The sequence below is a fragment of the Protopterus annectens genome, chromosome 12.part0 (assembly GCF_019279795.1).
Source record: "Protopterus annectens isolate FY-2018-M chromosome 12.part0, PAN1.0, whole genome shotgun sequence".
Classification (NCBI taxonomy): domain Eukaryota; kingdom Metazoa; phylum Chordata; order Ceratodontiformes; family Protopteridae; genus Protopterus; species Protopterus annectens.
The window spans coordinates 1,332,214,649-1,332,241,892 of NC_056746.1; the positions used below are offsets into that span (position 1 = coordinate 1,332,214,649).

The window sequence follows — 27,244 nt, forward strand, 5'->3', positions numbered from 1 at the left end:
AAAAAAACAGACGTAGTGCTCCACAAATTATGTACTAAATCATTGTTTTTTAAATCCTTTTCTGATACTTTTATGTTGTACAGTAAAACTAGACAAAAGTAACACTTTTAAATAGCTAAGGGAGGGATAAATCTTAATATCCCTGAGATAAACACAATTAAATTTTTTTGTCTTAAGGTATTGTGTATTTGGTATCCTATCAGAAGTATAACAAAATAGTCATAGAAATGCTAACTACCAAAGTTAAGTCACTGTAGTTAGAATTTACATATAGCCTGACATGCGGCAACTCAGAGTTGTATATTAAGTCAGACGTTCTAGTGGTGAAGCCTCATCTGAGTGGAGCTGGAAAACATAGGGGGTACTTATATCCACAAAAACAGGGGAACTTATATCCACAAAAACAGGAGAACTTATATCCACACAAACAGGGAAACTTATATCCACACAAACAGGGGAACTTATATCCACAAAAAACAGGGGACCTTATATCCACAAAAACAGGGGAACTTATATCCACAAAAACAGGGGAACTTATATCCACACAAACAGGGGACCTTATATCCACACAAACAATGCCTTTCTTAAAACTTCATTTTTTATGACTGATATGGTTAACAAAGAACTTTTCTATCTCCTGCCATGGGACTCTGTGATCCGTTTCATTCACACATAACTTTTTGACATGCAAAAGAAGAGGTGCATACCTTTTGCTGTACTATCCATACATGCTTATAAGTCAAACCCAGCTTCTATAGTGACTGCATGAATGTCAAAATATATAATATAAAGGCACAGCAGTGGGACAGTAGAAATGTTTAACATGGGCAATGCTTCTGTATAAACCTGCAGTCCTAAACTAAGCTGCATTCATACATCGATGCCATTTTAACCACCCATGTACAGTGCTGAATGTGGAGTCTGTTCAAAGGTGGTATACAGTATAAACACATTGGTGGCTCTACAGTACAAAGGCTAGCTTAACACGCATGCCACAGGAAATGCACTAGATAATAGGAAATCCAAAGGGCAAAAGCAAAACAAAGATTATATACCCACAAAAGAAGACAATGGTATGGGGTAAAACTACGTGCAAAAGACCAAACATTGAACTAAAATAGTAAGCCGGGTGTGTGTTTATTAGTGGTAGGGGTGAGTGACTGTAATGCTATACTACCACTCTGTCTCCTGTAGCATTGTGTGGCCCCAGTCATACTGTGCTCAGGGGTTACTCTTTGGGATAACATCAGGATCAGGCAGTTCACACAAAGGCACCGTTCAGCAAGGAACAGCTGTGAGTACAAGTACTGCAGACAGCACTGCCCCTTTGGGAAAGGCAGCTTACATGAGGTAAAATAAATTGCATCGCCTACTCTGAAAACACTTGCACTAATTCTGAAGCAAGTGTAAAGTCTTTTGTTAATTGGTCATTATTACAAGTAAATGGATAGACATAGCTGAATGGCTGGATAAGGAGATATTGTCGAATAAATATAAGTAAAAGATGATGGTAGGATGCAGCTAAAGTATTCAAAATCCCAAGGGATACTAAAATGAGTTAATAGTTTTTAGATACTGCAGCAAAGTAAAGCAAATGGAATTTATGTGCTTAAGAAATAGTCAGGTTGCTTTGTATCTTAAAAAAAGACATGTGGATTGAAATGTTTGAGTACATCAAGAAAAGGTTTCTCACAATCAAGGCCAATTATCTAAAATGTATAATGAGCAAATATTCTACTGACTGAATGCAGACTTGGCCAAACTGATTGCATTCAAAGATTCTACTTTTACAAAAAGAAAGCAAAATATATTGTAAACAAATGCTTCTAAAAGAGGACACTAAAGTCTGTTTACAATGTATGCTATGGGTCTGAAGAGTAAATTAGAACTGACCACCATGCAATGCTATTATTTTGGGCCTTTATCTAAATAATACCTAACCCTAGCCAGAAAGTACTAAAAAGTACTGCATGTAAAGGTATTGGTGATAGAACCTAAATGCATTATTAGAAGCCAAAGTGTATCTTTAAGAAAGGTCCTAATATTAGAACCTGACCTATTCAGGGAAAGCCACAGTGGGATATGTGCAAAAAGTGTAATGTCTAAGTCTAAGTCACACTGTACCATGAGGCCAGATGCAGTGCATGCAAATGTTCTGATACAAGTAAGTTCTGATTGGCTGTCAGAAGCCCAAACACAGGCCTTCTGGAGGCTGTGCGTGATGTGTGTGTTGTGACTGGTTTACTCCTGTTCTTGAGCTTTTCAAGGATGAAACTATTTTTTGTTGCATTTGATACCAAACTGGGAATTTGCTACACTGTTTGATAATTGATGATATATATTTTAAGAAAGGTGTGTGTGTGTGTGTGTGTGTGTGTGTGTGTGTGTGTGTGTGTGTGTGTGTGTGTGTGTGTGTGTGTGTGTGTGTGTGCGTGTGTGCATGTGTGTGTGTGGCTGAAGTCTGTATAAACAAGAAGAATGTATGAAAAATTTGGTACTGCTAGCTGTAAAAAAATAACCCTTTTATTATTCATTAAGATCACTGGTTCTGACCATTTTTGTGAAGAAATCAGTATATAAATTTCCTTTTCCATTCTTTTTATAAATCAATATTTACAATTTTAGTAGGCCGTTTCTTTCTAATTTGCTTTATTTTCCTTTGCCCACTAGATGACTAAACTTATGAAAAGGAACAAGATTTTTTTAACACTAGGCAGATACAGTTTAATTCTAATTTTGTTATTGTAAAATAGTAAATTTCTGAGAATTATGCTTTTTATGCAAGGATAACCACCTTCACTTCTGACTCTTTCCTCTTGGAAGCGAGTTCATAAGCTCTTACACAAAGCTGCTGCTTTTGCTGTTTTTAAATTGCTAACTGGTCAGCAAGGCTGCTGTCAGCAGTGACGTGCAGATGTAAGCACTATTGTTTGCTGTGTAGTCCAAACTCAGCTACTAACATGGGGGGATGGGGTTTGCTCTGCCTGTATTACATTGAGAGCACTGCCTTGCAGGGAACCACTTGAAGCAGCCTGCTCTGCGTGCAAGTACCCCGGGTCCATCCCAGGTCACCTGCTTGCTGTTATCACTTTGTTCCATATGTCACTTTAATTAAAGACAAACAATAGCTCAGGAGGTTGGAAAATGACTGAAAGTGAAAGAACACCAGCATCAGGGTTCATAAAAGCTCCCTAAGTGATATGCTGTCATAGAAACCAGGAAAAGAATAACGTTTTGCTGAGTACGTTAGGTGCTGCTGTGATGACTGCCTTAAACAGTCAAAGAGCAATCATACATCACACAGAATAGCAAGGATACCTGTGGTGGGCCTAGTCTGATCAAGTTCTGCTTCAGTACAAATTAAATCTAGGCTATCCCAGCCACTGGGATGTGATTTCACTCTGTTTAATTGAATCACTTTCTACTGCAGCATTAAGACAGCTTCACTTTGTTTTATGTCATACTCACGTTTGTTTTTATAGTGAATGACTTTGATCCATACTGAAGCACTTTTAAATCCACTCAGCACCAGCACTGAATTTATATTCTGACTTAAATTACATTGAGAGTGAAGACAAAACAAAAACAAAAACAAAAAAACATAGTGTGGTGAAGTGCTGGACAGATGAGAAAATAAGAAGGTAGGATGCAATGCTGTCCGGCATCGTATGAGATGCCAAGCAAGTAACATAATAGTGTGATCTCAGTAAACCATGATAGTGTTCGAAGCTGTGATTATGGGACAGCACTGAATTTACTGAACCCCATTTCACTTTATCTGCATCTGCAAAGCTATCAGTGCACTGATTTCTTGTATGATTCATGGTTCAACTACAAGATTTGACCCTTGAGCCAGAGGGATGAAGATAAGAGCATCAGTGGCACCATCTGGATATGTGGAGGGACAATTGTGATCCAGATGCCCAAAGAAACCACAGCAGTGGTTGAGGGTTTACATTCTTTTCCTTGTAAGCCATGGATTCGAAAGATGCCATCTCCAAAGCAGAAAATGAAAACATTCAACTTAGCCACTGTCATAGTACAAGAACCCACATGACAGACATGAAAAGACATGTTTCAGTAATGCCTGAACTCACTGGTGTAATGTAAAGAGGGTAGTTGGCCTGAGACCTAGCAGCGGCTACTAAAGATCCGCTTGTGGAGGAAAAATAAGATCTCCTCCAGTTACAAATTAAAAAGACCAGTGCAGAAAGTTGTTACTGAGTGCCACCAAATGGAGGCTGGATGGGGTGAGGAGGAAGCTGTTATTCAGTGCCTCTAAATGTATGCTGTGGGAGGTGACCAGGAGACTAGTGGTGGCTAAACTGAAAACTGTGGGACATCATTACAAACGTTGTTTTGCTTAACAGTATATACACTCTTTAAGGGTATCATGCTTTGGGGACAGACAAATGGAGCTGTAAATTTTCAGTAGGGAAGATGCTATTTCAACCCTTCTGTTTTTTCACTGGTCACCCTGTAGTGGGGCTTGATAAACAGAAATGATGTGTTTCCCTCAGCAAACCTCCATCTGTGGTTTATCTGAAATGGAAAGATAGACAGACAGTCACAGCTAGTATCCCCAGGGAGTTAGAGGAAAAAATCTAAAATGTTTAAATACTTTCAACTAAAAATGCATTTTATATTAGCCTAGAATCACTTCAGGACTGCTTTACATACTGAGACACTGGATCATTGCAGGACACACACACACACACACACACACACGCACACACACACACTCATTCTCTTTCACACCGTGCATACATCTATGGGCAATTTGAAGGACTGATAGTACCTGCATTAACAATCATGTCTCTGATTTCAATAATGCTAGGGGAGTCATTTAGTGCATATATACCAGGATAAAGGAGACAGCTGTCATTGACAAAATGTAAAAACTAGTGCCAAGCATTGAAAAAAAGTAAGACAGGTTATTTAGTAAAGCCTAGATTAATGTTTGTGTTATTTGTGATTTGGGTAGATATCCAGATGTAGGATATTTTAGGGTAGCAGAAATAGAGATGAGTCAAACATCCCACATCTCTCTCTATTTTAGTAGGGAATGGTGGACTAAAACAATGAGTAACAAGGTCACAGAGACAACCCATTCAGTAAAAACGTAAAGAAAAATCTAGCCAAGCTAGATTTTTCACTGTGTGATTCCTTAAAACCTCTTGTATAGAGGTGCATCTGTATGACCTGGTTAATCATTGTTTTAGTTTGTTAGCTGGGATATTTTGCAGACACCATAATGGTTATGAACATCAGCTGGGTACATCAACCGTGGGTTTCTAAAGATTAGCCAAACAGTCCACTTATGCTGTGCTGATGAGGCCATAAGAAGGCTGAAACATGCATGTCCACAGCTAGTGGGGTTTGTCTTTATTGGCCTGAATTTGTCCATAACAGACCTAAAAAGGAAAAAAAAAGTAATGGGCATTCAGAACTGGCATATAGCTGAAACACCTGATGCCCTTAAGGGGTCATTTGCATATATCCCATGTTACCTCTAATACAAGAGGTTTTAAGGAATCACACAGTGGAAAATTTAGCTTGGCTAGATTTTTCTTTTAAAGAATGGAGGACTAGTTGTGACAGTAGTACAAGGTACCTAACATTGTGTAGGTGTATATGTATGAAAGTGTATTCCAGTGAAATGAGTACAAGTGATTATTACCTATCCACACCAAAATAAAGGGTCAGCAAAAGCGATACAAATTTCCTCAAATGTTCATCATACACATGGATTAAATAAATATATATTAGCTTTATGCATCCTGTATCAGCCCCACCACACATATGCGCGTGCGCACACACACTCACACACACACTATTATTTTATGATAGTCACTAGACCATATTCCACAAAGGAAGTCTCAACTTTGGTATCATAGCATATAATAAGCAAACAGTTGTTCTCTAGGTTAGTAGCACAGACAGTAAAATGGGAAGTTCAGGAGGCAGCAGGATGAATGAATGGTGCCAGTGAAGGGTGGTTACATAGCTTACAGGGAATTCTAGAATAAAGGGCCAAAAATAGGAGAAAAACAGCAGCTTTTCATCTTTGCAGGAAAAAGGGTGCTTTGTTTGCTCTTCCTCCCTGTGTCTACCAAATTATAGCTTAACTCCAGTGATACACCCGGGCAGCAGCTTGAAGCAGATGAATAAAACAGTCAAGGTTTCAAGCTGTCAGAAGGCAAATAAAATGCAACTGTTGCAGGAGGACAGTCCCCCCACAAACACACCCACACACCAAATCATCTTACTTAAACATATTAACTCCATGGTCACACAGACATGGAGAAAAAAGAAAAGACCGACTGCACACCGTCCAACTACCAGCATACAGGTATAAACCACAACACCAATGATTTTTTTTTTTTTTTTTTACAAATACTGATCTGCAGGTTAAGCCAGTTGAACCCTTGTCCAGAAAATATTCAAACTATTTACTACATCTCCAATAGACTTAGTTTTACTTCAAAATTAGTCATTCACTTCCATAACGCAGAGATTATCAAGTTACGGTAAAAGAAGCTGATACCGGCAATTCAGAAAATGAGACAGAGTTCAAATATTCCCTGCCCTGGCTTTGCTTTAAACTTGTACCTTGCAGACATCTTACATAGCCTGGTAAGTGTTTTCCATCAGTACCTACCATAACCATCCCATTCCATGGTAAGTGTTTTCCAACAGTACCTACCATAACCATCCCATTCCATGGTAAGTGTTTCCATCAGTACCTACCATAACCATCCCATTCCATGGTACGTGTTTTCCATCAGTACCTACCATAACCATCCCATTCCATGGTAAGTGTTTTCCATCAGTACCTACCATAACCATCCCATTCCATGGTAAGTGTTTTCCATCAGTACCTACCATAACCATCCCATTCCATGGTAAGTGTTTTCCATCAGTACCTACCATAACCATCCCATTCCATGGTACGTGTTTTCCATCAGTACCTACCATAACCATCCCATTCCATGGTAAGTGTTTTCCATCAGTACTTACCATAACCATCCCATTCCATGGTACGTGTTTTCCATCAGTACCTACCATAACCATCCTATTCCATGGTAAGTGTTTTCCATCAGTACCTACCATAACCATCCCATTCCATGGTATGTGTTTTCCACCAGTAACTACCATAACCATCCCATTCCATGGTAAGTGTTTCCATCAGTACCTACCATAACCATCCCATTCCATGGTACGTGTTTTCCATCAGTACCTACCATAACCATCCCATTCCATGGTACGTGTTTTCCATCAGTACCTACCATAACCATCCCATTCCATGGTAAGTGTTTTCCATCAGTACTTACCATAACCATCCCATTCCATGGTACGTGTTTTCCATCAGTACCTACCATAACCATCCCATTCCATGGTAAGTGTTTTCCATCAGTACTTACCATAACCATCCCATTCCATGGTAAGTGTTTTCCAACAGTACCTACCATAACCATCCCATTCCATGGTAAGTGTTTTCCAACAGTACCTACCATAACCATCCCATTCCATGGTAAGTGTTTCCATCAGTACCTACCATAACCATCCCATTCCATGGTACGTGTTTTCCATCAGTACCTACCATAACTATCCCATTCCATGGTAAGTGTTTTCCAACAGTACCTACCATAACCATCCCATTCCATGGTAAGTGTTTTCCAACAGTACCTACCATAACCATCCCATTCCATGGTAAGTGTTTCCATCAGTACCTACCATAACCATCCCATTCCATGGTACGTGTTTTCCATCAGTACCTACCATAACCATCCTATTCCATGGTATGTGTTTTCCATCAATACCTACCATAACCATCCCATTCCATGGTAAGTGTTTTCCACCAGTAACTACCATAACCATCCCATTCCATGGTACATATTTTCCATCAGTATCTACCATAACCATCCCATTCCATGGTATGTGTTTTCCACCAGTAACTACCATAACCATCCCATTCCATGGTACGTGTTTTCCACCAGTAGCTACCATTACCATCCCATTCCATGGTACATGTTTTCTACCAATACCTACCATAACCATCTCATTCCATAGTATGTGTTTTCCACCAGTACCTACCATAACCATCCTATTCCATGGTATGTGTTTTCCACCAGTACCTACCATAACCATCCTTTTCCATGGTATGTGTTTTCTATCAGTATTTACCATAACCGTCCCATTCCATGGTACGAGTTTTCCATCAGTGCCTACCATAACCATCCCATTCCATGGTATGTGTTTTCCATCAGTACCTACCATAACCATCCCAGTTCAGAAATAGCCAGTGCAGTATCTTTAACTAAATCCTGTGCTGAACTGCCTCTTTTTGTACACATATACTGAATGTGCAGCTGTTGTTGCTACAGGCAACACTATGCAGGACTCATACCTATAAGGTGTACTTTAACCTTCCCAAGGAAGCTCACATACTGTCAGAACATATTCAGTATCTTAGGTTTATTTTTATTTATTTTTTAGTACTTTATTCATTTGCCTGTTTCCCAGGAAAGTGAATTGATCTTTTACAGACCATCATAGAATACAATGCCCCCTTTGGGATGTACCTTACCCGACACCTGCAGCAATTAGAAAGATCCCAAAAGTACCTCACCAGGAGGATCAAGGGACTCAAACAGATGCCATATGCTGCTCGGTTAAAAAAACTCCAGCTCTACCCAGTTGCATACCGCCTACTTCGAGGCGATCTATGCCTGACATATAAAGCTATGTCCAACCCAGAATTAATGGACATGCTCCACCTCAGTAAATCTAAATCCCTTAGAGCCACGTGCTCGAGGGACTTGAACCTCAGCATAGAAATAAATAGAACATGCTGGAGGGACAGATTCATAACCCAGAGGCTCCCTTCTCTCTGGAATAGAATTCAAATTCATGTTAGGCAGAGCACCTCACTGACTTTCTTCAAGAAGAATCTTGATGAGTGGATGGGGGATCATAAGTTTGTGTCACTATTAGACAGAGGCACAGTAAACTAAACTTTAAAAAGGGCACAGTATACTCAAATCAAGGGGTGGTGTAAGCCAAACACAATCGGGCTAGGCTTATAAATGCCCCAGGGCAGATAGCCTAGTATGAACCTATGAACCTATGAACAGACCTTTGCAGTCATGATCCAGACCACAAGAGTTAAGAGGAAACCAAAGTACTCAAAAGTCACCTAGATGTAGGTAGAATATATAGGCCAAGCAAGAAGTGAGGACAGAACTGTGTACACTGGATCTGTGAGCCAAAAATCTTTACCACTGAGCTTCAAATCATGCTTGAAGATGTTTATATTGGTAGCTAATCTAGATCTGGAAGGACTACAATTAAATTCAAAAGCAGTTAAACATAATGCTGTGAACCTTAAATTGAATTGTCTACATGCCTACACGTGGCACACCCTGGCAGAAGTGAAGCACAGATGTAGCTGTGTGACACGACATTGGATCATAGGATCATAGAATCATAGGAGGTTACTAAGCTATTGGCCCTGAGGTCCTTATATGCTTAGCCAAGAGTTTAGCCCAAGTTTTTTTTGCGCACTCTTTTTCTGCATGCTGAAAACAAAACAAGTCTCTCCCATTCATTGGCTTATAAACTGATTTAGCACACAGATTATTTAAACACCACTTTATAAAGCAACATACATTTCTTTCCCCCCATATAGAAGTGTGTGTGGTGGGGTCCTAATGTTATGCCCTTACTTGAAAGTAAAATCTGAATTATGTAGCAAACCCTACTGTACTGCATCTGCTGACATCTTCCTGCAAGCACTATTCATTCTTACAGTTTCTCGAACTGTGACCACTGACTCGTGACTTCCCAATATTACTTCCCCGTTTGAGAATTTCTGTAGGAAATACTACTCATAGAAGGCTATGACAGCATCTTCTTTGGAACAACTACATCTTCCCTAGGGCAGTGGGATCTAATGCCAGCCACTCCTGCAACACGAAACTAAAACTACCACAGGAAAAGAAAACTGAGTTTCTTGTCGGGCTCTGACTAAAACAGCTGATCTTGATGAAGTAAACTTCCAGTCATTTTTAGAGAAATACTTTTGAAGTATTATTACGACCTGGTGAATCCTGATTTTGTAAAATTATCTCCTTCCTTGCACAGACGTGCTTACATGCCTCAGAAGTCAAGTTATAGACATCAAGCCATTTGCAAGTCCCTCTGACAAGGGCATTAATTCCCAAGCACTGCTCCCCCTTGCAAGTCCCTCTGACAAGGGCATTAATTCCCAAGCACTACTCCCCCATGCAAGTCCCTCTGACAAGGGCATTAATTCCCAAGCACTGCTCCCCCATGCAAGTCCCTGTGACAAGGGCATTAATTCCCAAGCACTGCTCCCCCATGCAAGTCCCTCTGACAAGGGCATTAATTCCCAAGCACTGCTCCCCCATGCAAGTCCCTCTGACAAGGGCATTAATTCCCAAGCACTACTCCCCCATGCAAGTCCTTCTGACAAGGGCATTAATTCCCAAGCACTACTCCCCCATGCAAGTCCCTCTGACAAGGGCATTAATTCCCAAGCACTGCTCCCCCATGCAAGTCCCTCTGACAAGGGCATTAATTCCCAAGCACTACTCCCCCATGCAAGTCCCTCTGACAAGGGCATTAATTTCCAAGCACTACTCCCCCATGCAAGTCCCTCTGACAAGGGCATTAAATCCCAAGCACTACTCCCCCATGCAAGTCCCTCTGACAAGGGCATTAATTCCCAAGCACTGCTCCCCCATGCATGTCCCTCTGACAAGGGCATTAATTCCCAAGCACTACTCCTCCATGCAAGTCCCTCTGACAAGGGCATTAATTTCCAAGCACTACTCCCCCATACAAGTCCCTCTGACAAGGACATTAATTCAAAAGCACTGCTCCCCCATGCAAGTCCCTCTGACAAGGGCATTAATTTCCAAGCACTACTCCCCCATGCAAGTCCCTCTGACAAGGGCATTAATTCCCAAGCACTACTCCCCCATGCAAGTCCCTCTGACAAGGGCATTAATTCCCAAGCACTGCTCCCCCATGCAAGTCCCTGTGACAAGTCATTAATTCCCAAGCACCACTCCCCCATGCAAGTCCCTCTGACAAGGGCATTAATTCCCAAGCACTGCTCCCCCATGCAAGTCCCTCTGACAAGGGCATTAATTCCCAAGCACTACTCCCCCATGCAAGTCCCTCTGACAAGGGCATTAATTCCCAAGCACTGCTTCCCCATGCAAGTCCCTCTGACAAGGGCATTAATTCCCAAGCACTACTCCCCCATGCAAGTCCCTCTGACAAGGGCATTAATTCCCAAGCACTACTCCCCCATGCAAGTCCCTCTGACAAGGGCATTAATTCCCAAGCACTACTCCCCCATGCAAGTCCTTCTGACAAGGGCATTAATTCCCAAGCACTACTCCCCCATGCAAGTCCCTCTGACAAGGGCATTAATTCCCAAGCACTGCTCCCCCATGCAAGTCCCTCTGACAAGGGCATTAATTCCCAAGCACTGCTCCCCCATGCAAGTCCCTCTGACAAGGGCATTAATTCCCAAGCACTACTCCCCATGCAAGTCCCTCTGATAAGGGCATTAATTCCCAAGCACTACTCCCCCATGCAAGTCCCTGTGACAAGGGCATTAATTCCCAAGCACTGCTCCCCCATGCAAGTCCCTCTGACAAGGGCATTAATTCCCAAGCACTGCTCCCCCATGCAAGTCCCTGTGACAAGGGCATTAATTCCCAAGCACTGCTCCCCCATGCAAGTCCCTCTGACAAGGGCATTAATTCCCAAGCACTGCTCCCCCATGCAAGTCCCTGTGACAAGGGCATTAATTCCCAAGCACTACTCCCCCATGCAAGTCCCTCTGACAAGGACATTAATTCCCAAGCACTGCTCCCCCATGCAAGTCCCTCTGACAAGGGCATTAATTCCCAAGCACTGCTCCCCCATGCAAGTCCCTCTGACAAGGGCATTAATTCCCAAGCACTGCTCCCCCATGCAAGTCCCTCTGACAAGGGCATTAATTCCCAAGCACTGCTCCCCCATGCAAGTCCCTCTGACAAGGGCATTAATTCCCAAGCACTGCTCCCCCATGCAAGTCCCTCTGACAAGGGCATTAACTCCCAAGCACTGCTCCCCCATGCAAGTCCCTCTGACAAGGGCATTAATTCCCAAGCACTGCTCCCCCATGCAAGTCCCTGTGACAAGGGCATTAATTCCCAAGCACTGCTCCCCCATGCAAGTCCCTGTGACAAGGGCATTAATTCCCAAGCACTGCTCCCCCATGCAAGTCCCTCTGACAAGGGCATTAATTCCCAAGCACTGCTCCCTCATGCAAGTCCCACTGACAAGGGCATTAATTCCCAAGCACTGCTCCCCCATGCAAGTCCCTGTGACAAGGGCATTAATTCCCAAGCACTGCTCCCCCATGCAAGTCCCTGTGACAAGGGCATTAATTCCCAAGCACTGCTCCCCCATGCAAGTCCCTGTGACAAGGGCATTAATTCCCAAGCACTGCTCCCCCATGCAAGTCCCTGTGACAAGGGCATTAATTCCCAAGCACTGCTCCCCCATGCAAGTCCCTGTGACAAGGGCATTAATTCCCAAGCACTGCTCCCCCATGCAAGTCCCTGTGACAAGGGCATTCATTCCCAAGCACTGCTCCCCCATTCAAGTCCCTCTGACAAGGGCTTTAATTCCCAAGCACTGCTCCCCCATGCAAGTCCCTGTGACAAGGGCATTAATTCCCAAGCACTGCTCCCCCATGCAAGTCCCTGTGACAAGGGCATTAATTCCCAAGCACTACTCCCGCAGCTCTTTCTTTACTTTCCATTTTCAAGTCTATTCAAAATGTATCCAAATTCATCTGTATTGTTCGTATGTTTAATATCTCTTCTAAGATATTGGTTTAGTCTGATGCAGTCTATGTGGTTTGTTGCTGCATCTTTTTTGTATTCTAGTTTCCTTGTTTTTGTACAATGTATTTTTGTTCCAGTCCAGCTACTTGCTCTAAATAAGAAATAAATACATAAATAAAGGAGTTGACACATATCTCTTCACCGTCTTTTTCCAAGGACTTCTACCCTTGTGACTCCTTTTTAAATGTTGAATTTTTTTTGCAAGCTTTCACTTCCAAATGTTTTATAGTAACACACCATCTCTGTGTCTTGCTTTTTGAAGCATCTCACATCTTGAGTCCTTGCCTACCAAACATTTTCTAACTACATAATGCACACATCCTCCTCTGTGAATCATAATCTGTGAATCTGTTATGTATCACTCTTTGTTGCATATTTGTCTGAATAACTTTTTCATCTACTTGCCCTTGTACTCTGCAGTGCCACACCTCACACTGCCATTTCTTCTGCTTTCCCTGTACCTTTGGCATCTCTCCACCGTATTGTCTCAAATTGTCTATACCATCATTTTCCGACTGCCTTCAACCCCCTCCATTCCCAACTGTTCCTCCTCCATTTTTCTTCTTTCTCAGTACTTTACCTTACTAAAGTTTCATCTCATTAATGCCCTTGTCAGAGCTATGTCAAACCCAGAGCTGTTGGACATGCTCCACTTAAAGAAATCCCAATCCCTTCAAGCTACACACTCTAGGGACCTAAACCTTGTCACCACAATAAACAGAACATGCTGGAGGGATAGATTCCTATCCCAGAGACTTCCCATACTCTGGAACAGACTACCTATCTATGTCAAACAGAGCTCCTCATTAGCACTCTTGAAGAAAAATCTTGATGATTGGATGGGAAATGGGAAATTCACCCCGGGGATCACTTCTGTGGCTCTGCTCGACAGGGGCACAGGAAAATAATTTTCTTGGGTGGCGAAAGCCAGGGTACATTTTTTGGCTAGGCTTATATAGGCCCTAGGGCCAATAGCCTAGTACCTGCCTATGAACCTATGAACCTATTAGCATTGCACATTATAAGGAATCTTCTTTGACAGGGCTGGACACTCTGTGTACTTCCTTTTCATGACCTCAGGACTGTCGCCCCCCTTCTCAATTGACTTATACTGCCTGAACCTTATTTTTACCCAGTGTTCTATGTTTCTTTGTCAGTATTTCACACTGCCTGCCTTTACATTCCACACTCTCCCACACTGCTTGAGCACACTGCCTGCCTTTACATTCCACACTTTCCCACAGTACTTGAGGACACTGTTTGCCTTTATATTACACACTATCCCATGCTGCTAAAACACACTGCCTGCCTTTATATTCCACACTGTCCCACACTGCTTGAGCATAATGCCTGCCTTTACATTCCACACTTTCCCACAGTACTTGAACACTCTGCTGCCTTTACATTCCACACTATGCCACACTGCTTGAGCACACCGCCTGACTTTACATTCCACATTGCCCCACACTGCTTGAGCACACTACCTGCCTTTACATTCCACACTGTCTTCCTTTATATTACACACTATCCCATGCTGCTAAAGCACACTGCCTGCCTTTATATTCCACACTGTGCCACACTGCTTGAGCACACTGCCTCCCTTTACATTCCTCACTTTCTCACAGTACTTGAGCACACTGCCTGCCTTTATATTCCACACTGTCGCACACTGCTTGAGCACACTGTCAGCCTTTACATTCCACACTGTCCCACAGTACTTGAGCACACTGTCTGCCTTTACGTTCCACACTTTCCCACAGTACTTGAGCACACTGCCTGCCTTTACATTCCATACTATCCCATGCTGCTAAAGCACACAGCTTGCTTTTACATTCCACACTGTGCCACACTGCTTGACCATGCTGCCTGCCTTTACATTCCACACTGTCCCACACTGCTTGAGCACACTGCCTGCCTTTACATTCCACACTGTCCCACACTGCTTGAGCACACCGCCTGCCTTTACATTCCACACTGTCCCACACTGCTTGAACACACTGCCTGCCTTTACATTCCACACTGTCCTACACTGCTTGAACACACTGCCTGCCTTTACGTTCCACACTGTCCCACACTGCTTGAGCACACTGCCTGCCTTTACATTCCACACTGTCCCACACTGCTTGAACACACTGCCTGCCTTTACGTTCCACACTGTCCCACACTGCTTGAACACACTGCCTGCCTTTATGTTCCACACTGTCCCACACTGTTTGAGCAGACCGCCTGCCTTTACATTCCACACTGTGCCACACTGCTTGACCATGCTGCCTGCCTTTACATTCCACACTGTCCCACACTGCTTGAGCACACTGCCTGCCTTTACATTCCACACTGTCCCACACTGCTTGAGCACACCGCCTGCCTTTACGTTCCACACTGTCCCACACTGCTTGAACACACTGCCTGCCTTTACATTCCACACTGTCCCACACTGCTTGAACACACTGCCTGCCTTTACGTTCCACACTGTCCCACACTGCTTGAGCACACTGCCTGCCTTTACGTTCCACACTCTCACACTGCTTGAGCACACTGCCTGCCTTTACGTTCCACACTGTCCCACACTGCTTGAACACACTGCCTGCCTTTATGTTCCACACTGTCCCACACTGCTTGAACACCCTGCCTGCATTCACATTTGTCACTCTCCCATGCTGCTTGAGCACATTATCCCGTGCTGTTAGAGTTCTCTTTTCCTCAATGTCATATGTAACCTGCATTTTCATTCCTCATTACCTAATACTGCCTGCACCCTCTCGTTACGGTACTTCACACTGTACCTGCCCTCTCCTTTTACTCAGAGTCTTACAATTTCTATATCTGTTCCTTTTCTCTCTCATCCCAGAGCCGTGTACTGTCTAAATAAATACTTTGCATCAGTCTTCATAAATGAAAGCAAGGGGAGGGTAGCATGCTGGGGGTGGAGGTGGGTGGTAGGGTAAGATGAATAGAACAAATGAAGAGACACCAGAAGAGGAATGAAGGAGGTTTAGAGGGTACTGTTTGCCATTATAGAGGGTAAATAAAGCACAAGGTGATTCACCTCCTATTGTCCCCAGAATTTTGTCCAGAGTGTTGGCCAACCCCCTTGGGTAGTACAGAAGAGCTAGAGGACTAGGGGATAGCAGGTGTGGTACCTTGTTCAATGGGGCAAGGGAAGCAAAAAGTCAAGAGAGCTACAGACCTGTTATTTTAACAACAGTAACATCAAAAATCATGGCGAGAGAATTCTAAGGGAAAGGCTTGTAGTCTTTTTAAAGGACAGCATCTAACATGGGTTCATGACCAGAAGAAGCTGCCAGTCAAACATGATCCAGCTTTGTGAGTGAGTTAAAGATGAACTTGACAGGGTTTTAGCAAAAGATGCTACCTGGACTTCAGCAAAGCTTTTGCTAGGATCCAATACATGAGGCTGATAGGAAGACTAGAGGGGGGTTGGAGGGAGCCTTTTGATAGGATCCCACACAGGAGATGAATAGGAAAAATAGATGGGGATGGGGGACAATCATGAGGAATAAAATAGCTAGATGGCTGAATATTAAGACAAAGTGTGTAGCAGCTAGAGAAACAATATTACAAATTAGGAAAGTGATAGCGAAGTATTACAGGAGTCTGTCCTCAGCCCTGTCTTCTTCACTGTGTTTGCTTCAGATATGTCAAATGAAGTAGGATAATCAGTACACAGAATTAAGGCTATGAGATATTAATGAGTTAAGTCCTGGGGGACAGAGTTTGATTCTCTCATCTTCGTTTGGTTAAGTCCTGTGCTACAGAGTTTGATTCTTTCATCTTCGTTTGGTTAAGTCCTGTGGTACAGAGTTTGATTCTCTCATCTTCGTTTGGTTAAGTCCTGTGCTACAGAGTTTGATTCTCTCATCTTTGTTTGGTTAAGTCCTGTGCTACAGAGTTTGATTCTCTCATCTTCGTTTGGTTAAGTCCTGTGCTACATAGTTTGATTCTCTCATCTTCGTTTGGTTAAGTCCTGTGCTACAGAGTTTGATTCTCTCATCTTCGTTTGGTTAAGTCTTGTGGTACAGAGTTTGATTCTCTCATCTTCATTTGGTTAAGTCCTGTGCTACAGAGTTTGATTCTCTCATCTTCGTTTGGTTAAGTCCTGTGGTACAGAGTTTGATTCTCTCATCTTCACTTGGTTAAGTCCTGTGGTACAGAGTTTGATTCTCTCATCTTCGTTTGGTTAAGTCCTGTGGTACAGAGTTTGATTCTCTCATCTTCGTTTGGCTACTGTGTAACCTTGAGCAAATTGCTTCACTTTTCAATGCTTTGGTGCAATTGCAAATCTGGGCTAACCTTCTCAATGGTCTCCTGAACTGCAGGCATAGTAACCACTTATAAATAGATAACAAAATCAGCCTCTTTGCTTATGATAGAAAGAAAAAAGCAACAGTGGATAATGGGAAGAGCATCTAATGAGGGATTCGGAAAGACATAAAAGTGAGTAGCTGGGAATAGTGTGTAATGAGGGATGTGGAAAGGTGTAAAAGTGAATAAATGGGAAAGTGTCTAATGAGGGATTTGGAAAGGCTTAAAAGTGAGTAGAAAGGTGACTGCTGAGTGTCGGTGAAATTTCACGAGGGAAGGGAGCCAATGGCAACAGAGCAAGAAAAGGTTCTGTGGGTCTTGATCATATCTGAACTAGGCCACCAGGAGCACAGTGAGATGCAGAGGTAACACAACAGAGAATGCTGAGGTACATCCCTGGGGTGATATATTCCAGGAGCAAAGAGGTAATGTTTTCACTCTACATGGTCTTGGACAGACTAAACACTAAATGTTGTGTGCAATTCAGGAGGCCATATAAGGAAAAGAGCATCAGGCTACTATAAGGTGTTTAGCGAAAAAACTACTAGAAAGATCCATGACAGGGAGGTGGTAAAATATGGCCTGAGGATAGATGAGATAGGACTTTTCTCATCTGAGTCCAGCAGAGATGGGGGGCTATGACACTGGTGATCAAGACTGTGTCAGGTAGATGGGAAAGAAGGGGGCAGAAACAGCCAGAAACAGCAGGTTGTATGTATTAACTACTCCTTGGACCTCCAAAATTACTTTTTCACAGAAAGGGTTGTGGATTATGGGTAGTGAAAAGGAAGTCAACAAAAGCATTCAAGAGGGCATGAGACAGATGCAAAAAGGGTAAAAGAAAAGGTAGCTTTAGAGGGTCTATACAGTGATGCATGCACTTAAAATGTACTAGATATGCTTATTATGTCTTTAAGTTGTTAAAATGAGGATGCTGATAGTTGTGGGAGTGTAAGGCAGTGAAGTGATAGCTCATGTACTAGAAGGTCATGTGATGACAATGGTTTATGTAATAGAAGTAGGGCTGCCAACTATCTAGAATTTTCCTGGACAGTCCAGAATTAAGGGACACTGTCACTGACATTGAAGAACACAAGAATGCTTGATTGAGTACAGTAATATTGTACGACAATCCCCTCAAGGGGAGGTTAATGCACATTTCTATTCTACACGCATTTTGCCTTCATGTAAATGTTCAGAATTTTTGACACGAAAAGTTGGCAGCCCTAAACAGAAGGCACTGGGGTGCTAATCATTCATGGTTGTAAGGCAACAAGGGTGATGAGGGTTCAAGTAATGCAGGGTAGTGAGCTGGTGATGGTTTAGATACCAGAAGGCACAGGGGTGGTCATTATTCAAGAAGTATAAGGCAATGAGGTGGGGCTGTGTCTGGAGGTATAAGGCACTGGTGCTGTAATGGTTCAGGTACTAGGAAGCACCAGAATTATCTTCATTCATGAGGTATAACACAGTGAGATATTGAGAATAAGGGTAGCATGATTATGAGAGGGCACAAGGCATTGTAGTGGTAATGATGGGAGGGCACAAGGCATTGTAGTGGTAATGATGAGAGGGCACAAGGCATTGTAGTGGTAATGATGGGAGGGCACAAGGCATTGTAGTGGTAATGATGAGAGGGCACAAGGCATTGTAGTGGTAATGATGAGAGGGCACAAGGCATTGTAGTGGTAATGATGGGAGGGCACAAGGCATTGTAGTGGTAATGATGGGAGGGCACAAGGCATTGTAGTGGTAATGATGAGAGGGCACAAGGCATTGTAGTGGTAATGATGAGAGGGCACAAGGCATTGTAGTGGTAATGATGGGAGGGCACAAGGCATTGTAGTGGTAATGATGGGAGGGCACAAGGCATTGTAGTGGTAATGATGAGAGGGCACAAGGCATTGTAGTGGTAATGATGGGAGGGCACAAGGCATTGCAGTGGTAATGATGGGAGGGCACAAGGCATTGTAGTGGTAATGATGAGAGGGCACAAGGCATTGTAGTGGTAATGATGGGAGGGCACAAGGCATTGTAGTGGTAATGATGGGAGGGCACAAGGCATTGTAGTGGTAATGATGAGAGGGCACAAGGCATTGTAGTGGTAATGATGAGAGGGCACAAGGCATTGTAGTGGTAATGATGGGAGGGCACAAGGCATTGTAGTGGTAATGATGGGAGGGCACAAGGCATTGTAGTGGTAATGATGGGAGGGCACAAGGCATTGTAGTGGTAATGATGAGAGGGCACAAGGCATTGTAGTGGTAATTATGGGAGGGCACAAGGCATTGTCGTGGTAATGATGGGAGGGCACAAGGCATTGTAGTGGTAATGATGGGAGGGCACAAGGCACTGTAGTGGTAATGATGGGAGGGCACAAGGCATTGTAGTGGTAATGATGGGAGGGCACAAGGCATTGTAGTGGTAATGATGGGAGGGCACAAGGCATTGTAGTTGTAATGATGAGAGGGCACAAGGCATTGTAGTGGTAATGATGAGAGGGCACAAGGCATTGTAGTGGTAATGATGGGAGGGCACAAGGCATTGTAGTGGTAATGATGGGAGGGCACAAGGCATTGTAGTGGTAATGATGGGAGGGCACAAGGCATTGTAGTGGTAATGATGGGAGGGCACAAGGCATTGTAGTGGTAATGATGGGAGGGCACAAGGCATTGTCGTGGTAATGATGGGAGGGCACAAGGCATTGTAGTGGTATTGATGGGAGGGCACAAGGCATTGTAGTGGTAATGATGGGAGGGCACAAGGCATTGTAGTGGTAATGATGGGAGGGCACAAGGCATTGTAGTGGTAATGATGGGAGGGCACAAGGCATTGTAGTGGTAATGATGAGAGGGCACAAGGCATTGTAGTGGTAATGATGGGAGGGCACAAGGCATTGTAGTGGTAATGATGGGAGGGCACAAGGCATTGTAGTGGTAATGATTCAGAGAATGCAAGGCAGTGTAAGGAACTGCGATGGCAATTTTTTTCAAGTACTATAAAGAAGAGGTGCTGATGGTTAAGGGAGTGAAATGCACTGGGATGATGATGATAGAGAAATCCCAATCTCTCAGAGACACACTCTCTAGGAATCTAAACCTTGTCGTCACAATATACCAAACATGCTGGAGGGATAGGTTCCTGACCCAGAGACTCCCCATACTCTGGAAAAGACTGCCCATACATGTCAAGCAGCGCCTCTTTGGCCCTCTTCAAAAGGAACCTTGACGATCAGATGGGAGATAGGAAATTCACCTCGGGGATCACGTCAGTCATCCTGCTAGACAGGGGACCAGGGAAGTAAATATTCTGGGAAGAAATAGCCAGGGAATTGTTATGGCTAGGCTTGTATAGGCCCTAGGGCCGATAGCTTAGTACCAACCTATGAAGCTATGAACCAATGGTTCGTGAAGTAGTAAGCATTGGGGTGATGACTCAGTCAGCATATGGTAGGGAGTTGGTAATGTGTCACAGAATGTAAGGAAGTGAGGATGTCATTTGTCAAGTACTTTAAAAAAGAGATGCTGATGATTGGGGATATAATCATTCGGTGTTGATGGTTCCTAAACCAGAAGACACTGGGGTGACAACGGTTCAGGTACTGGAAGGTACAGGGGTGATAATGGTTCAGGTAGTGGCAGGTACAGGGATGATGGTGATTCATGAAGTAGATGGAAATTAGGCGGCAAAGGTTCTGGGATTGTAAGGCACTGGAGTGGTGATAGCTCCAGTAATGTAAGATAGTCAGATGGCGATGGTCCAGGTAGTTAATGTTGTAAGGCAGGCTGTAAGTGTCAGTAACTCAACAGGCAGCACACTTACATGTGGTACTGGAAGTCAGAAGGCTGTAATATTTAGTCCTACAGTAGGTAGATGGATTAGTTTTCCATTACAGACACGGTAGTGCAATATTACGGAAGTCCTGCACTCCTGAGTGTGCCATTCTTTCATAAAGATGTTAAACTGTGGTCCCACATTAATTGTAGCTGATGACAATGTAGGAGATCCCATGGCACTTATTGATAATAGATGGGGAAATTCTCCACTGCCCTGACCAAATTTCTCCTAACCAGGATGAATATTATTTTGGGACCCCTGAAAAGAGGCTGCTGGCCTTTTGGACTAACCTTGTCAACAAAGGATGGATAGCTGGATGGATGGATGGATGGATGGATGGATGGATGGATGGATGGATGGATGGATGGATGGATGGATGGATGGATGGATGGATAGCTGGAGGGATGGTTGGATGGATGGATGGATGGATGGATGGATGGATGGATGGATGGATGGATGGACAATTCAATAAATAAATAAATAAAGGCACTGGAGTGAAAATGATTCAGGGAGCAGAAACTACTGGGGGTCTTTATTCAGGTAATGGAAACAGTGACGCTCAGAAGAAATGCAGAGATGAAAGTGGTGGAAAGTGAAGGCAGCCTGAGGTACTGACATAAATGGAAGGGTGAAGGCAGCCTGAGGTACTGATATAAATGGAAGGGTGAAGGCAGCCTGAGGTACTGATATAAATGGAAGGGTGAAGGCACCCTGAGGTACTGATATAAATGGAAGGGTGAAGGCAGTCTGGGGTACTGATATAAATGGAAGGGTGAAGGCAGCCTGAGGTACTGATATAAATGGAAGGGTGAAGGCAGCCTGAGGTACTGATATAAATGGAAGGGTGAAGGCAGTCTGGGGTACTGATATAAATGGAAGGGTGAAGGCAGTCTGGGGTAATGATATAAATGGAAGGGTGAAGGCAGTCTGGGGTACTAGTATAAAAGGAAGGGTGAAGGCAGTCTGGGGTACTAGTATAAAATGAAGGGAGAAAGCAGTCTGAGGTACTGGTATAAAAGGAAGGGTGAAGGAAGTATGAGGCAGTCATGAAAAGTGATACAGACAGTACAATGTACTTTTAAAGAAAAAGATGAGAGTCAGCTTTCTATGTATAATGTCTACAGTTTAGGTTCCCCTTCACCCTTATTTATTAACTTGAAAGTAAATCAGCAGAGCTGCAGAGAACAGTGTAACATATGGCAGGCTGTCCCATGTGTGTAGTATGTGTAACACCAGCAGTACATGTGGGGAATATGAGTATTCACTTAACTTCTGCTAGACACAGATCACTGCAAGTTGTTACTGGAGTATGAAATTAGGTGACCACAAGGAAACAAGTTGTGTGTTTTAGGTTATTGTTGTACTAGCATCAGTAAGTGCAGTAATGAATGCAAAAGTCACAACGTTATCCACTATAACAAAAGTAAAGCAGTCCCTCACAAAAATTCCAGGCTTTACCACCCCATAGTGCCCTTCCAGGCTTTACCACCCCATAGTGCCCTGTGGTACATTTGTACTGAAATCATTCACTCAGATTTTCTGGAATTGCTGATTGTTTGCCTTTTATCCTGAAACAAGCCTTGAAGAGTGACTTGTAGCATCCAAATGGACTGTTGCCCTTCTTAGCCATGGTTATATGTTTATAAAAAATTAACAAATATTTTTAGAAAAAGGTTGCTCATGTTCTCACTTATTTTACTTATAACCACTAGGATATTATATAACTGAGAAATGAAAAGTCGTATGCCAAGTGGCGGAACACATTCTTTTCCTATCACCGACAGAATATATTCTCATACTGCATCCTATATTGATGGTGTTTTTCATGTTATAAAGCCTTTTCATTGTTTAAAATATTACTGGCTGCGGGATAGGGGGATATTGTCACTATGGCCTCTGAGACATAGAAAGCATGGGTGAAAGGGGTGCCTGCAAAGAGCATCAATTTGTAGGGTCCCCAAATGAACCTTAAAACAAAAACATGCAATAGACTATTAACTGCTATAACAAGTGAGAAGACAAAAGAGTGGAAATTGAAAGAGTGTGAGTTTGTGAGAGGGGATCGCATAAATGTTATGGAAGTGGTTGAGAAAGGCTTGGAAATGGAGTTAAGAAACTGAGACAGGAAAGCAATATTACAAGTTGGGAAGGAGAGACAAATTATGGAATTATTAGTCAAGAATGTTAACTCTTATGATAGGTAAGAAGACAGGCCAGTGCAAACTGAAAGGGAGGGATTTAGTTCTGAAGAAGAATTTAGGCTATCTTACAGGTTTTATGGACTACAAAGACACATTGGGAAGGAGGGAGGGAGACTAGCTTGTACACAAGGCATTATCTAAGACCACTGAGTTTAAAGGAGAAAAAGAGACGTGAAGTGAATAATCAGATACACCAGCATAAGCAAAAAGGGGAAAAGGAAGGTGAAAGGGACGTTGAGTAAGACTGCTTTATAAGTACTTAGAGTGGAAGGAAGCTGTCAAGTGAAAGATGGTGGATAAGGTAAGATCACATCAGGGTCAAGGAATGGCAGATAGCTAGGATGCTAGGACATTAAAGGTGGTGGAACCAATATATGATATGAAGCGGATTCTGCCCTGGTGCTACAGAATGTTGAGAAGGTTTAAAGAGGAGGAGTAAAGGTGAAGGGGCAATATGTTAGAAATGTGAAGGGAAAAAATTATAATATTCAGTTTTAGTGCAGCAGTAAAGTCAGGAAGGGGTTCAGAGAATTGTGGGGGTATGGAAAGAACCAGCAAGACAGGATGAAAAAAGGGGATAGCAGACTCAGGAGGAAGAAAGACTGAACACCAAGGAACGGTTATATCAGTAATGAAAAAAGCAGCACGTTTTGTGTTTTAGTAAATAAGCACTACTTACCTGGGTGAGAAAGGTGACATGAAACTGCATGGGAAGCAGGAAACAAAGATGTGTGAAGAGACGTGGAGACTGGAAGGAGAGAAAGAGGTTTAATGGGCACTCTAGGAATTTGTGATGAGGCTATGGAAGTGGAAGGCGTATTCAAGTCAAGTAAGTCGTTTTTGACCAAATTCACAGTCTATTGAAGGGGGGGGGGGGGTTAAAGCAGGTAGATTTTAGATGTAATTAAAATAGAGGATGGCCTGTGAGTGATGATGCTTGCTTATCTCTAAGGAGATGCAGAAGAGAGAGAGGTGTTATTTTCTTTGGTGTTTTTTTCTGTAAATGTTCTTTATCTTATGTAATAGTAATCTCAGTATTAACATGAATTTTGATTAATGCTATGAGTAGTTACACCGAAGGAAGCTAAACAATTTATAAGCATCCTGAAATATTTTCAATAAAAAAGATATTGAAAAAAGGCCACCTATATAAAATACTACTTTGAGAAGTTGATGCAATTTTCAAAGTATAACTGTTCATTCCACTAAATTTGTTCTGTGTTTTAGCATTGCATGACATGAACTGTATTACTCTGTAGCCTAAACATAATAACTTATGTGTCTCTATCTGCCTCAAACCCCTTGAACAATCTGCAAAGCCATGCTGATGTAGACCTGCTATGTTTGAGGAAGTGCTAAGTGGTGCAGCTGCGAAGCAACAGGATAAAATAAAATAAATATGTGAAAATATATATAGTGTGTGTGTGTGTGTGTGTGTGTGTGTGTGTGTGTGTGTGTGTGTGTGTGTGTGTGTGTGTGTGTGTGTGTGTGTGTGTGTGCGGAGCGTGTGTGTGTGTGTGTGTGTGTGTGTGTGTGTGCGTGTGTGTTTGTGTGTGTAACTTTGTGGGGGGGGGTGCGCATCTGTGTGTGAGTGCGTGTGTTGAGGGGAAAGTACCAATCACAGGAGGTGTAAGGAGTATTAGTCTATTTTCCTCCAATGGCCTAGATGTAAGCAAGTAACAACAGCTAACAGGAAGAAAGGCTGAAAGGAAGATACATCACCAGCAAGAAACAGGATATTGTAATGTCTGTATAAGGACAGAAGCTTCCTGTCCATGTTAAGTGACATATGCAGTTCAAGGAATTGCATTTCCACAAGACATGTGCATAAGGAAGGGAGATCACTGCAGACGTATGAAAACATGCATGTCATCTGTGTCACAAGCCATCTTATAGAGCTTTAAGGAATGTAACATTTGTAGCTGTAAATAAAGGAAGAGGAGACTAAGTGATGAACTTTTACATTTCTCAAGGAGCTCTACAGTGTTTAAAATGGTAGTAGCTTCCACTTGAAAGAGAAGAGGAGTGACAGTAAGACAAGCCGATATGAAATAAGACATTAGGTTAGTGTGACGACCGTGCCCTGGCCCAGCAATCAAGGAGCCTCAATCCTCACCACTAACACCAGGGAGGTTGTCTCATAGAACAGAAAAGGATAACAAATACACACAGTAAAGTACAATTTCCCTTAAGTGCACACAGAGATCACAGTCCGGTCTGTGGCTGGTTGCTCCCTTGCTCACCAGGTCCCCAATAAGACTCCCCACTGGCACAGCTATAGGGTCCAGGTCTCAGCCTAGCTGGGCAAGCTAAAACCTCCAGTACCCTCTCTGTCCAACCAGTGCTTCATGTCCTTGCCAAGTAGCTGACACACCACACACACACTTTGAGATAAATATTTATACAACTTCACAGACACTCCTGGGAAAGGCTGACACAGATTCTCCAACTGTGCCCCTTTACCCAGACTATATGGTAGTAATTACTGTCACCACACAGTTAATAATATCAGCTACTAAAAGGCCCTTAAAAGGGTGTCCAATTATTACTGTGCAATAGTATCATCCAATGGTAATGTGACTATACAGTCTAAGCTTATTGGAAGGGCTTAGCCAGTAAACTCTATAAATATATAATGTACTCTAAACCATAATTTATCTCTACATAAACCAGCCACAGGTAGAAGGTTTTAAAAATATTTAATAATAAATAATTAAAACACAAGACACAACTACTACACCACAGAGGTATCTAAGAGTTCAGAGATCACACAGAAACTTAAAATAATACCGTAGGACAGGTCTGATTTAAAAGAAAATTACCTAATTAATATTTACTAGCTTTAACTATTCCTACAAGACATCACAGTGCTAAAACTTACATGTGAGCATAAGGCAGAGTGCTGAGTTAGATATCCAAGATCAAAATGCTTCCAGTCTCTTGTGAGAAATAGTATTTAAACATTACTAACAAAACATGTCTCCTGGGTCCCTCCCAAATTATATCATGTTTACATTTAGGTTTTCCCAGGCAAACAAACTGCATTATTTAGCAATCTAACACCTGGTTGGAAACTTACAGCAATATAAGTCATTTCACATGTATATTCTAACAGAAACCAGAGCAATAAAGCACATTCCACATCTAAATTCTGGTCATAAACTTTAACCTTAAAACAATGGGCATGAAACCTTCATCCAGATGCACGGGAGCCAAAATCTAACATGAAAGGGTCACAACATGCTTCACTGGGCCAGTAGAGTGCAATGGTGTCACATATTTGGCAGTTCCACATTTCACAATATTCTTTTACACTCAAGAAAACTTGCCTGTATTTTACATTTATTTGCAAATGCCAGAATTATATATCAAATTCTGTTTGACTAGGCTGGTAGCCTTCGCCCATCTCTCCCTAATTGTCACAGTTAGGGTTAATGTAAAAAGCAGTTTTTTACAGACAGGGTTATGACTGCATTAGAAAAACTTAGTGAGTAGTTTGTAAGATCAAAAACAGTGAAGGAGTTAAAAAAGAGGTAATTAGGAGGGCATATAAAATAATCCATGATAACTATAGGAATCAATCCAAGAGGTTAGAAAGGATTGGGAAGAGAGATTGGATAAGCAATTCATAAAGAAACAATGGAGGGACATATGTATGGCTTCCAAATACACAACAAAGTCTAGAAAATATAGGATCTTTGCTTGGAAGGGTTTGCATATGTATTTTTATACCCCAAACAGACTCCAAAGAATTTTTCATCAAGTAGACTGCAAATGTTGGAGGCATGATGGGGAAGAAACAGATAACTGGGAACATATTTTTGGGAGTATAATGAGTCAGCAGACTTTAAAATTACCTGCAGACTACTCTATCAGAAATACTGGTTAAGCAAATAATGTAACTAAGGAAAAGATTTTTTGAGCAGTGAAACAGAATCAGAATTGCCT

General features: G+C 42.5%; 1 protein-coding gene across 4 annotated transcripts in view; it reads left to right on the top strand.

Moving 5' to 3' along the window:
- MYT1 (myelin transcription factor 1) overlaps positions 1-27,244 on the top strand; it is a 410,503-nt gene that overhangs the window by 1,759 nt on the left and 381,500 nt on the right. The window lies entirely within an intron of this gene.